The 12,162-nt window shown below is 45.7% G+C and overlaps 1 long non-coding RNA gene across 1 annotated transcript; it reads right to left on the reverse strand.

Annotated features, from left to right (window-relative positions):
* Positions 1 to 753: 753 nt before the first annotated feature.
* On the reverse strand, positions 754 to 11,609 carry LOC140693363 (uncharacterized). Its single transcript, XR_012069115.1, has 3 exons — positions 11,268 to 11,609; positions 8,006 to 8,078; positions 754 to 1,354 (listed from the first exon to the last, which is right to left on the reverse strand). It is a non-coding gene; the product is annotated as an uncharacterized lncRNA (long non-coding RNA).
* Between the last annotated feature and the right edge of the window lie 553 nt (positions 11,610 to 12,162).

Here is a 12,162-nt window from a genome sequence, read left to right on the forward strand (position 1 = left end):
GACCAAGAAAGAATCAAACAAACAAACAACACAAAAAGGGTAGGGTAACATGAATATTCAAAAGAAATTACTCAAGGTGATGTCAAGGATCATTCAGTACGCATCGACCCAGTATCGCGGCTTGAATGTACTCAGCACACCTGTATTCGGAAATCAGAGGCGTGCATTTATATTTGTAAATATTGATTCATATGAGCATATCGTGACCTAACCCAAATGCCGATTTGGAATCCAATGGATTCCTAGTCCGTGATGTAGACTTGCAAGTCTTCCAACAGGATGAATGAATGCCATATTCTACACTACGTCGAGAAGAAATGGCACAAGCCTATAACAAGGAAAAGTAGCTCCGCAAAAGTGTACTAAGTTCAAAAGAGACAGGCAGTATAGTGCACATTGGGGATTGTATCATTCCTAGGAATTTCAGTACCCCTTGAAACAAAAGGATAGTTGTCCCGTGAATGCGGGTGTTTCAGCAGAAATCAACCGACGGCTATGTATTGCGGGTGTGCCCATATTACAGGAACAATCGTTTCCCTTTGTGGGTCTCTGTGTACTGTGAACTGTTAGAAAGTTTAAAGACGTGTGAAACATTCAACTGAAAATGGACACACTTCCCTCCGTTGCTACAGTGCATACAGATCTGAACAAAAGGAAAGAGGGAAGAACAAAGGCCCATGGGACGCTAGTGGGTAGAATCACATTTACCTCAGGAACCTCTCGTCGGATGCAGCCCCTCCCCCAACACTGACAAGATGCAGCAGCCATTGGGAATGGCAGTTAGCGGTTGGATTCCAGGTGGAATTTTGCTGTGTACCTTGAGGCTTGTTGTGGCTGGTGGATCCTGGGTAACCGGGCAGAATTCGGTGGGTGGATCAGTGCGATGGAGGGGCTGCCACCCTCTGTGGAGCTTGGCTTAGTTCTTTGGTCTGGGAATCTGTGTCAGTTCGAGATACTGCTGCTGCCCAAAGACCTGAGTTCACGGGTCAGTTTCCAGAACCTGAAAGGGCAGACAGTGGAAGATCTGCCTGTCTTCAGCTTACTGGAGAGGCTCCGAGGTCCTTTCAGACTTGCCCAGTCCTGTTGAAGTCGACTTTATGGGAGACACGAAGAGAAGCTGGCCGAAAATATGGCTGCACGGATTGAGGAGAGATGCGAACACATTGATGAGAGATGTTCTGCTACAATAGAGAATACTGGCCTGGAGACAGCTGTAGAGGATAGCAGGCTCGAAAGGCATTCATGAGACATATTGAACCTCACTGATACTAGCAGAAACATACGGAGGGCCACCGTGGACTGGAGGAAGTTCCTCAATTCTCTGCTCCAAGAACGGGTCCAAGATCCCTGACGTCTAAAGAGAAGAGATGGCAGAGATGATAAAAACGCTCATGATCTTGAAAGAGGTCAGATAATCCACACGACCCAAGGGGCAATTCCAAGCCATTCAGATCAAAGTGCACCAAGCCCAGGTAAGCCTTTTCCCAGGTTTGGGCCTAGCTATCAAGCACTTGCTCTTCCCTCCCCTCCACTAAGGCATCAATTTTGAGGGATCAGTACCTGAGCTGCAATGAAGCCAGTAAGAGAAGAGCAAGCCCCTCCTAGAATCAGAGTTCCTCTAGCTTCATCCTCTGTGAACAACAGGGATCCCCATAAAGGTCAAATACTCTCGTATGAAATAGATAGTAATTCAATACTTAGCTCCCACAAAGAAACGATGGCCTTCCGCTAGATTCAGCAAGTGCTGGGTTTATGTCTTCTCTGGGGTGAAGGGAGTGTGGTAAGTGAAGGGAATCTTTGACTGAACTTGAATCTGTATTAGGCCTCCGTTTTTCAAGACAGTCTAAGTAAATATTAGAAGTCAGATAGTGAACTGAACTGTAAAAGTCGCCAATGACATGAAAGACACAGCTTATGTGGACCGTCTTTCAATTGAGTCAAGCCCCCGGGGGCCATCTATCATGGGGGTGCAGACTTGGTTGCATTCAAGTGCTTTATCCAACATGATCGGTTGATTAAGCGTTCTCATCACTGATAGAAGAACACCTGGTTCTCAGTAGCCTAGCATAGCTGCAGCAGGGTTCTCATAGCTATAATGCCTCTAGGTTCTTTGGATTCAAAGCTAAATGTATATATTTAGTTCGTTTCCTCTTGTATTTTCCTTGAGAGGGATGTTACACCTTGAAATGCCAACATTGACCAGTAGGTGTCATCGGGAGTAAAGGGCACCACATGCACAAGTGAATCCAAGCTTGGGGGTTATTTCATGTTTCCATTAGTTATTTCATGGTTCCTGTTGGTTTCGGAGGCTTCAACAGTAAAGAGTTGACATGACCCCTTTAACAGTTCGGACTGCTATTTTGCATTCTATCTGTCTATGTTTTCTTTAGAGCTGACAAAATGTTACCGAAATTGACAAGTCTGGCTTCTAGGTCGACTTAGTATGTTTCAGAAACTAACTTCATTTTCGTATAACTCCCAAAACATTTATATAAATTCTATTAAATTTTTAAAGACTGCAAATGAGATATCAACACAATGTCAAAACTGGAGTCTTCGGACAATCCCTCCCACCACGGCTGTATAGAAACCAAGAGATAAAAAAAAAATCACATTTCTGTGAAATGTATCTGGAAAGTGTTGATTCATCGATGCGCAGTTGACAGAGAAGCAGTGCAACCTGCGCTCACTCGCTCCCATGAACACAGCAATGGAAACATCCACTCACCCAGCCCTTGGCACAGGACACTTGCCAAGAGAGGTCTGTTACTTCCAAAGACAGGATGAGGCCTCAGAACACCTGGAAGCAGGAGTAGGAAAAGCAGGGAATGGATACCAGTGCATGGTCTGAGCCCTGTTGATGGAGCAGTAAAGGTGAAACTTTCTTTAATTTGGACGCACACTCTCAAGCGGACGGGAGACATGGGATTGAAGGTGATGCGCTGAGTGTTAGAAGAGTGCACAGCAGATGCTTGGCTGACAGAACTCAAAGAATCCAGTGTAAAATATCCCCACAGTTGATTCTGAGACCAAGATCCGAGCTGCCAAATATGAGGTAGCAGAGGCAGCGTTCAGGGAGGGATAGGGCTACGGATGTTGGCACACGCTGGGTCTCAGGGATCTGGAGTGCGTTGTGGGATGTGGTGGGTCCTATCAAGAGAGCAAACCGACCTGTGACCCCAATGAGCAAGCAACCACCCTAGCGCGCGCAGTTGAAATTATCGATATGTCCCATGGCCACACCCAGTGCATCTGCAGGACCAGAGACCAATTTGGCATTTTGCCAATAGAGCATGTGTGGGGCTGAATCAGAGATATTGTGCATCGGGTCTGAGGGATCCAGGGGGCCTTGGGTTTGAATTCAGAATGGAAAGCCTTAGGATCTGCTACATTCATAACCTGGGCTGTGATTATGGTTTGGTTTGAGGCACAGGATGTGCAATAGCTCTGTGGTTGCCTTCGTGCACCCGTGCCACAAGGATGAGAGGACAAGGAAGTGTGGTCCAAGACCACAGCTTGAGAAGAGGAAGGATTTCCTTCAGTTTATCTCTCATAAGTGGATGCTACATTTTGGATGGCACCGGCACGGTTCGGCAGCGAGGACACCAAGTTCGGGCTGCGGGATCATTCCAGCAGGCCCTGAAGTGTGACATCCATAGATATAATTCCACTGGTGTTTCTGTAGACAGAGATGCTCTTGGAAGAACTGGTTTCAGTGGGACATTCCCGTGGCACTACAAAGCACAAGCGCTCTCACACTCTGCACTTCTGGAAACACGCCAAAATAACATTGAGGAGAATGCAGAGCTGAGAACCTTTAGAAGCTCCATTTCCACCAGAGGAAGTGTCCTGTGCTCTTTCAGATTTGTGAGATAATCGTAATCAAAATGAGGTTATCCTAATCGAAATAGTATGGGGTGTTCATCACAACAAAGGCAACACCAGCAATTGGAGATAGACCAGACAACACACACAGGAACAGGACATGGCATCAATGTCCAGGAAAGTTTGTCCTCACAGAAATCCCATGCAATTGTGTAGAGCCAAGAGTCTAAATTTTTCACTTCACAAAGCCCTAGAAGTCTACATTAGATACCTGAAATTACCTGACCAGTAGAGATGAAGAAATACAGTAAAAGGAAAAGGAAGTACCATTTTCAGTTCCAAAGAGATTGAAGGCCCTAAAGATAAGCTTTCAGACAACTAGACTGCAAAACGCTCTGCAGAGCAAGTATTGAAAATGGAGGTGAGGGAAACACTGAAGAACAACAGTGTCTCAGAATCACAAAAGGCAGAATACCAGAAAAGGGGAAGAGAAAGCCTAAAGACGAGCCAAAAAATACCAGAAAACTCAGTGGATGAGAAAATATCAGGGCTAACATTCCGTCCTAAGCAGACTAGATATTGCAGAGGGACGCGTGAATGACTTTGAAGACAGGGGAGCAGAAATCCCTCGGTCCGAAGCACACATAGGAAAGTAAGTGCAAACCAATGAAAACATTGCTGTTGAATCCTGGTTGAAGACAAGGCATGAAAGACTAAAATTCGAAAGAGTCCCAGATGGAAAAGCAAGAGATAAAGAAACAAACAATGTTTGAAAAGTTATGTGTAGAAAAATCAGACTGAAACTTGCTGAAAGCCAAGATAGAATCATCTAGGCGAATTCAGGAAGTACACATCGTGCAAAAGAGGTGGAATCCCAATAGACTTAGCAGCAGCTGTATGACCCAAATCAACAAAGTTCAAGAGCATCCCAGTGATTTAAAATGCGCCTGGAGGAAAGCAACATAGTCACAAGAGAACCTCCAGAGGGGTTTCAGCTGCTTTCTCAGCAGCAATATTGCAGGACAGGGAGGAGTGCCAGGACATAGACCATAGCTTGAATGGCAAAATGCTGCCATCTAGGGTAGCCTATGCCACATGACCACCATTTCTAATAACAGCAGAGGTAGAGAATGCCACAGACCTGCAAATCTTAAAAGAATTCAGCAGTTCGAAACTTATCCTAAAAGAAAGGTTGAGAATTCTCCCCTGAAGGGATAAGCAGCAAGATGAAATGGAAAGAAGAAAACCCTTATTGGAAATGCAAGAAGAGCATGAGTGGAAAAGAAGAAACAAGAAGAAAGCAAGGAGGACATCAAAACCCTAAAGATGGGAGAGGGAAGCAGGAAATCATAGGGGATTGGAAGCACTATCTTAAGGGAGTCAGCTTATATGATTCTCTGTTGGAAGCAAACGGAGAGATGCATGGCCTGACGTGTTTGCAAAACAAACGAGAAGCAGAACAAGAAAGAATCAAACAAACAAACAACACAAAATTGTAGGGTAGCATGAATATTCAAAAGAAATTACTCAAGGTGATGTCAAGGATCATTCAGTACGCATCGACCCAGTATCGCGGCTTGAATGTACTCAGCACACCTGTATTCGGAAATCAGAGGCGTGCATTTATATTCGTAAATATTGATTCATATGAGCATATCGTGACCTAACCCAAATGCCGATTTGGAATCCAATGGATTCCTAGTCCGTGATATAGACTTGCAAGTCTTCCAACAGGATGAATGAATGCCATATTCTACACTACGTCGAGAAGAAATGGCACAAGCCTATAACAAGGAAAATAGCTCCGCAAAAGTGTACTAAGTTCAAAAGAGACAGGCAGTAAAGTGCACATTGGGGATTGTATCATTCCTAGGAATTTCAGCCCCCATGAAACAAAAGGATAGATGTCCCGTGAATGCGGGTGTTTCAGCAGCAATCAACCGACGGCTATGTATTGCGGGTGTGCCCATATTACAGGAACAATCGTTTCCCTTAGTGGGTCTCTGTGTACTGTGAACTGTTAGAAAGTTTAAAGACGTGTGAAACATTCAACTGAAAATGGACACACTTCCCTCCGTTGCTAGAGTGCATACAGATCTGAACAAAAGGAAAGAGGGAAGAACAAAGGCCCATGGGACGCTAGTGGGTAGAATCACATTTACCTCAGGAACCTCTCGTCGGATGCAGCCCCTCCCCCAACACTGACAAGATGCAGCAGCCATTGGGGATGGCAGTTAGCGGTTGGATTCCAGGTGGAATGTTGGTGTGTACCGCGAGGCTTGTTGTGGCTGGTGGATCCTAGGTAACCGGGCAGAGTTCTGTGGGTGGATCAGTGCGATGGAGGGGCTGCCGCCCTCTGTGGAGCTTGGCTTAGGTCTTTGGTCCGGGAAGCTGTGTCAGTTCGAGATACTGCTGCTGCCCAAAGACCTGAGTTCACGGGTCAGTTTCCAGAACCTGAAAGGGCAGACAGTGGAAGATCTGCCTGTCTTCAGCTTACTGGAGAGGCTCCGAGGTCCTTTCAGACTTGCCCAGTCCTGTTGAAGTCGACTTTATGGGAGACACGTAGAGAAGCTGGCCGAAAATATGGCTGCACGGATTGAGGAGAGATGCGAACACATTGATGAGAGATGTTCTGCTACAATAGAGAATACTGGCCTGGAGACAGCTGTAGAGGATAGCAGGCTCGAAAGGCATTCATGAGACTTATTGAACCTCACTGATACTAGCAGAAACATATGGAGGGCCACCGTGGACTTGAGAAAGTTCCTCAATTCTCTGCTCCAAGAACGGGTCCAAGATCCCTGACGTCTAAAGAGAAGAGATGGCAGAGATGATAAAAACGCTCATGTTCTTGAAAGAGGTCAGATAATCCACACGACCCAAGGGGCAATTCCAAGCCATTCAGATCAAAGTGCACCAAGCCCAGGTAAGCCTTTTCCCAGGTTTGGTCCTTGCTATCAAGCACTTGCTCTTCCCTCCCCTCCACTCAGGCATCCATTTTGAGGGATCAGTACCTGAGCTGCAATGAAGACAGTAAGAGAAGAGCAAGCCCCTCCTAGAATCAGAGTTCCTCTAGCTTCATCCTCTGTGAACAACAGGGAACCCCATAAAGGTCAAATACTCTCGTATGAAATAGATAGGAATTGAATACTTAGCTCCCACAAAGAAACGATGGCCTTCCGCTAGATTCAGCAAATGCTGAGTTTTGTCTTCTCTGGCGTGAAGGGAGTGTGGTAAGTGAGGGGAATCTTTGACTGAACTTGAATCTGTATTAGGCCTCCGTTTTTCAAGACAGTCTAGGTAAACATTAGAAGTCAGATAGTGAACTGAACTGTAAAAGTCGCCAATGACATGTAAGACACAGCTTATGTGGACCGTCTTTCAATTGAGTCAAGCCCCCGGGGGCCATCTATCATGGGGGTGCAGACTTGGTTGCATTCAAGTGCTTTACCCAACATGATCGGATGATTAAGCGTTCTCATCACTGATAGAAGAACACCTGGTTCTCAGTAGCCTAGCATAGCTGCAGCAGGGTTCTCATAGCTATAATGCCTCTAGGTTCTTTGGATTCAAGGCTAAATGTATATATTTAGTTCGTTTCCTCTTGTATTTTCCTTGAGAGGGATGTTACACCTTGAAATGCCAACATTGACCAGTAGGTGTCATCGGGAGTACAGGGCACCACATGCACAAGTGAATCCAAGCTTGGGGGTTATTTCATGTTTCCATTAGTTATTTCATGGTTCCTGTTGGTTTCGGAGGCTTCAACAGTAAAGAGTTGACATGACCCCTTTAACAGTTCGGACTGCTAGTTTGCATTCTATCTGTCTATGTTTTCCTTAGAGCTGACAAAATGTTACCGAAATTGACAAGTCTGGCTTCTAGGTCGGTTTAGTATGTTTCAGAAACTAACTTCATTTTCGTATAACTCCCAAAACATTTATATAAATTCTATTAAATTTTTAAAGACTGCAAATGAGATATCAACACAATGTCAAAACTGGAGTCTTCGGACAATCCCTCCCACCACGGATGTATAGAAACAAAGAGATAAAAAAAAATCACATTTCTGTGAAATGTATCTGGAAAGTGTTGATTCATCGATGCGCAGTTGACAGAGAAGCAGTGCAACCTGCGCTCACTCGCTCCCATGAACACAGCAATGGAAACATCCACTCACCCAGCCCTTGGCACAGGACACTTGCCGAAGAGAGGTCTGTTACTTCCAAAGACAGGATGAGGCCTCAGAACACCTGGAAGCAGGAGAAGGAAAAGCAGGGAATGGATACCAGTGCATGGTCTGAGCCCTGTTGATGGAGCAGTAAAGGTGAAACTCTCTTTAACTTGGACGCACACTCTCAAGCGGACGGGAGACCTGGGATTGAAGGTGATGTGCTGAGTGTTAGAAGAGTGCACAGCAGATGCTTGGCTGACAGAACTCAAAGAATCCAGTGCAAAATATCCCCACAGTTGATTCTGAGACCAAGATTCGAGCTGCCAAATTTGAGGTAGCAGAGGCAGCGTTCAGGGAGGGATAGGGCTACGGATGATGGCACATGCTGAGTCTCAGGGATCTGGAGTGCGTTGTGGGATGTGGTGGGTCCTATCAAGAGAGCAAACCGACCTGTGGCCCCAATGAGCAAGCAACCACCCTGGCGCGCGCAGTTGAAATTATCGATATGTCCCATGGCCACACCCAGTGCATCTGCAGGACCAGAGACCAATTTGGCATTTTGCCAATAGAGCATGTGTGGGGCTGAATCAGAGATATTGTGCATCGGGTCTGAGGGATCCAGGGGGCCTTGGGTTTGAATTCAGAATGGAAAGCCTTAGGATCTGCTACATTTATAACCTGGGCTGTGATTATGCTTTGGTTTGAGGCACAGGATGTGCAATAGCTCTGTGGTTGCCTTCGTGCACCCGTGCCACAAGGATGAGAGGACAAGGAAGTGTGGTCCAAGACCACAGCGTGAGAAGAGGAAGGATTTCCTTCAGTTTATCTCTCAAAAGCGGATGCTACATTTTGGATGGCTCCGGCACGGTTCGGCAGCGAGGACACCACGTTCGGGCTGCGGGATCATTCCAGCAGGCCCTGATGTGTGACATCCATAGATATGCTTCCACTGGTGTTTCTGCAGACAGAGAAGATCTTGGAAGAACTGGTTTCAGTGGGACATTCCCGTGGCACTACAAAGCACAAGCGCACTCACACTCTGCTCTTCTGGAAACACTCCAAAATAACATAGAGTAGAATGCAGAGCTGAGAAGCTTTAGAAGCTCCATTTCCACCAGAGGAAGTGTCCTGTGCTCTTTCAGATTTGTGAGATAAGCGTAATCAAAATGAGGTTATCCTAATCGAAATAGCATGGGGTGTTCATCACAACAAAGGCAACACCAGCAATTGGAGATAGACCAGACAACACACACAGGAACAGGACATGACATCAATGTCTAGGAAAATTTGTCCTCACAGAAAACCCATGCAATTGTGTAGAGCCAAGAGTCGAAACTTTTCACTTCACAAAGCCCTAGAAGTCTACATTAGATACCTGAAATTAGCTGACCAGTAGAGATGAAGAAATACAGTAAAAGGAAAAGGAAGTACCATTTTCAGTTCCAAAGAGATTGAAGGCCCTAAAGATAAGCTTTCAGACAACTAGACTGCAAAACACTCTCCAGAGCAAGTGTTGAAAATGGAGGTGAGGGAAACACTGAAGAACAACAGTGTCTCAGAATCACAAAAGGCAGAATACCAGAAAAGGGGAAGAGAAAGCCTAAAGACGAGTCAAAAAATACCAGAAAACTCAGTGGATGAGAAAATATCAGGGCTAACATTCCGTCCTAAGCAGACTAGATATTGCAGAGGGACGCGTGAATGACTTTGAAGACAGGGGAACAGAAATCCCTCGGTCAGAAGCACACATAGGAAAGCAAGTGCAAACCAATGAAAACACTGCTGTTGAATCCTGGTTTAAGAAAAGGCATGAAAGACTAAAATTCGAAAGAGTCCCAGATGGAAAAGCAAGAGATAAAGAAACAAACAATGTTTGAAAAGTTATGTGTAGAAAAATCAGACTGAAACTTGCTGAAAGCCAAGATAGAATCATCTACGCGAATTCAGGAAGTACACAGCGTCCAAAAGAGGTGGAATCCCAATAGACTTAGCAGCAGCTGTATGATCCAAATCAACAAAGTTCATGAGCATCCCAGTGATTAAAAATGCACCTGGAGGAAAGCAACATAGTCACAAGAGAACCTCCAGAGGGGTTTCAGCTGCTATCTCAGCAGCAATATTGCAGGACAGGGAGGAGTGCCAGGACATAGACCATAGCTTGAATGGCAAAATGCTGCCATCTAGGGTAGCCTATGCCACATGACCACCATTTCTAATAACAGCAGAGCTAGAGAATGCCACAGACCTGCAAATCTTAAAAGAATTCAGCAGTTCGAAACTTATCCTAAAAGAAAGGTTGAGAATTCTCCCCTGAAGGGATAAGCAGCAAGATGAAATGGAAAGAAGAAAACCCTTATTGGAAATGCATGAAGAGCATGAGTGGAAAAGAAGAAACAAGAAGAAAGCAAGGAGGACATCAAAACCCTAAAGATGGGAGAGGGAAGCAGGAAATCATAGGGGATTGGAAGCACTATCTTAAGGGAGTCAGCTTATATGACTCTCTGTTGGAAGCCAACGGAGAGATGCATGGCCTGACGTGTTTGCAAAACAAACGAGAAGCAGACCAAGAAAGAATCAAACAAACAAACAACACAAAAAGGGTAGGGTAGCATGAATATTCAAAAGAAATTACTCAAGGTGATGTCAAGGATCATTCAGTACGCATCGACCCAGTATCGCGGCTTGAATGTACTCAGCACACCTGTATTTGGAAATCAGAGGCGTGCATTTATATTCGTAAATATTGATTCATATGAGCATATCGTGACCTAACCCAAATGCCGATTTGGAATCCAATGGATTCCTAGTCCGTGATATAGACTTGCAAGTCTTCCAACAGGATGAATGAATGCCATATTCTACACTACGTCGAGAAGAAATGGCACAAGCCTATAACAAGGAAAAGTAGCTCCGCAAAAGTGTACTAAGTTCAAAAGAGGCAGGCAGTAAAGTGCACATTGGGGATTGTATCATTCCTAGGAATTTCAGCCCCCTTGAAACAAATGGATAGATGTCCCGTGAATGCGGGTGTTTCAGCAGCAATCAACCGACGGCTATGTATTGCGGGTGTGCCCATATTACAGGAACAATCGTTTCCCTTTGTGGGTCTCTATGTACTGTGAACTGTTAGAAAGTTTAAAGACGTGTGAAACATTCAACTGAAAATGGACACACTTCCCTCCGTTGCTACAGTGCATACAGATCTGAACAAAAGGAAAGAGGGAAGAACAAAGGCCCATGGGACGCTAGTGGGTAGAATCACATTTACCTTAGGAACCTCTCGTCGGATGCAGCCCCTCCCCCAACACTGACAAGATGCAGCAGCCATTGGGGATGGCAGTTAGCGGTTGGATTCCAGGTGGAATGTTGGTGTGTACCGCGAGGCTTGTTGTGGCTGGTGGATCCTAGGTAACCGGGCAGAGTTCTGTGGGTGGATCAGTGCGATGGAGGGGCTGCCGCCCTCTGTGGAGCTTGGCTTAGGTCTTTGGTCCGGGAAGCTGTGTCAGTTCGAGATACTGCTGCTGCCCAAAGACCTGAGTTCACGGGTCAGTTTCCAGAACCTGAAAGGGCAGACAGTGGAAGATCTGCCTGTCTTCAGCTTACTGGAGAGGCTCCGAGGTCCTTTCAGACTTGCCCAGTCCTGTTGAAGTCGACTTTATGGGAGACACGAAGAGAAGCTGGCCGAAAATATGGCTGCACGGATTGAGGAGAGATGCGAACACATTGATGAGAGATGTTCTGCTACAATAGAGAATACTGGCCTGGAGACAGCTGTAGAGGATAGCAGGCTCGAAAGGCATTCATGAGACATATTGAACCTCGCTGATACTAGCAGAAACATACGGAGGGCCACCGTGGACTGGAGGAAGTTCCTCAATTCTCTGCTCCAAGAACGGGTCCAAGATCCCTGACGTCTAAAGAGAAGAGATGGCAGAGATGATAAAAACGCTCATGTTCTTGAAAGAGGTCAGATAATCCACACGACCCAAGGGGCAATTCCAAGCCATTCAGATCAAAGTGCACCAAGCCCAGGTAAGCCTATTCCCAGGTTTGGGCCTAGCTATCAAGCACATGCTCTTCCCTCCCCTCCACTCAGGCATCCATTTTGAGGGATCAGTACCTGAGCTGCAATGAAGCCAGTAAGAGAAGAGCAAGCCCCTCCT

The sequence above is a fragment of the Vicugna pacos genome, unplaced genomic scaffold (genome assembly GCF_048564905.1).
Source record: "Vicugna pacos unplaced genomic scaffold, VicPac4 scaffold_19, whole genome shotgun sequence".
NCBI classification, from domain to species: Eukaryota; Metazoa; Chordata; class Mammalia; order Artiodactyla; family Camelidae; genus Vicugna; species Vicugna pacos.